The following is a 1,155-nucleotide window of genomic DNA, read 5'->3' as shown; positions in this document are numbered from 1 at the left end:
CCTCCCAGCATCAGAGTCTTTTCCAATGAGTCCGCTCTTCGCATGAGGTGGCCAAAGTACTGGAGTTTCGGCTTCAGCATCATTCCTTCCAAAGAAATCCCAGGGCTGATCTCCTTCAGAATGGACTGGTTGGATCTCCTTGCAGTCCAAGGGACTCTCAAGAGTCTTCTCCAACACCACAGTTCAAAAGCATCCATTCTTCGGTGCTCAGCTTTCTTCACAGTCCAACTCTCACATCCATACGTGACCACTGGAAAAACCATAGCCTTGACTAGACGGACCTTTGTTGGCAAAGTAATGTCTCTGCTTTTGAATATGCTATCTAGGTTGGTGAGCCCAAAGTCTATTCCCTAATGGGTGAAAGGAACGTGGAACTCAAGGAGAAATGGAAACGACGGTGTTTAAATAGGACAGTGATCCCTGGGGTGCCCAGTGCAGACCCTAAGTTCTGTGAGAAGTGGTGTCTTGAATGTCACTTAGAGACATCTGAGTGTATGTCTAGGTGGAGTTTTCTCAAAGGGAAAACATACAGTGTGCGTATGTACTCTTTGTGGTTATCATGTGTATTTTCAAACAGAAGCAAACACTCAAAGTATTGGACTATTTATACCCATCTCTGATTCAACAGTTGCTAATCTTTGCTATATTTTACTTATGTGTAAATATTCATATATTTACAAGTATCTGTAAACTTTTGAAATAGTAGACAACATATTTCATCCCTAAATATTTCAGCATTCATTGTCTCAGAATAAAGACATCCTTCTAAACACAAATTCATATTACAACTAGAAAGTTAACAGCAATTCTTTAATATCCAGCCATATTCAAATATCCTTAAATGTCCCAAAATGTCTTATACTTCTAGAAACCAAGATTCAAAGATCATACATTGCATTTAATTTTCCACCTTAGTTTTTTAAAATCTAGAACAGTAACCCATCTTTCTCTCACAGCGTTGTTTTTAAAAAGGCCAGTCCAGTTGTCTTTCAAATCGTCCCTCCTTCCAGAATGGCCTTATTGACCACCTTTAGAGAAACACTGTTCCATCTTATATGTATATTAGATCTTTGACATTTATATTTATCACTTTCTCTGATAGCTACTGCTTGTCTTCACTTTTGAGATGTTTCTTTTTCTTCAGTGTTTCCCCCC

The sequence above is a fragment of the Bison bison genome, unplaced genomic scaffold, assembly GCF_000754665.1.
Source record: "Bison bison bison isolate TAMUID 2011002044 unplaced genomic scaffold, Bison_UMD1.0 scf7180017864233, whole genome shotgun sequence".
Taxonomy (NCBI): domain Eukaryota; kingdom Metazoa; phylum Chordata; class Mammalia; order Artiodactyla; family Bovidae; genus Bison; species Bison bison.
Note: the sequence above shows the minus strand (reverse complement) of the source record.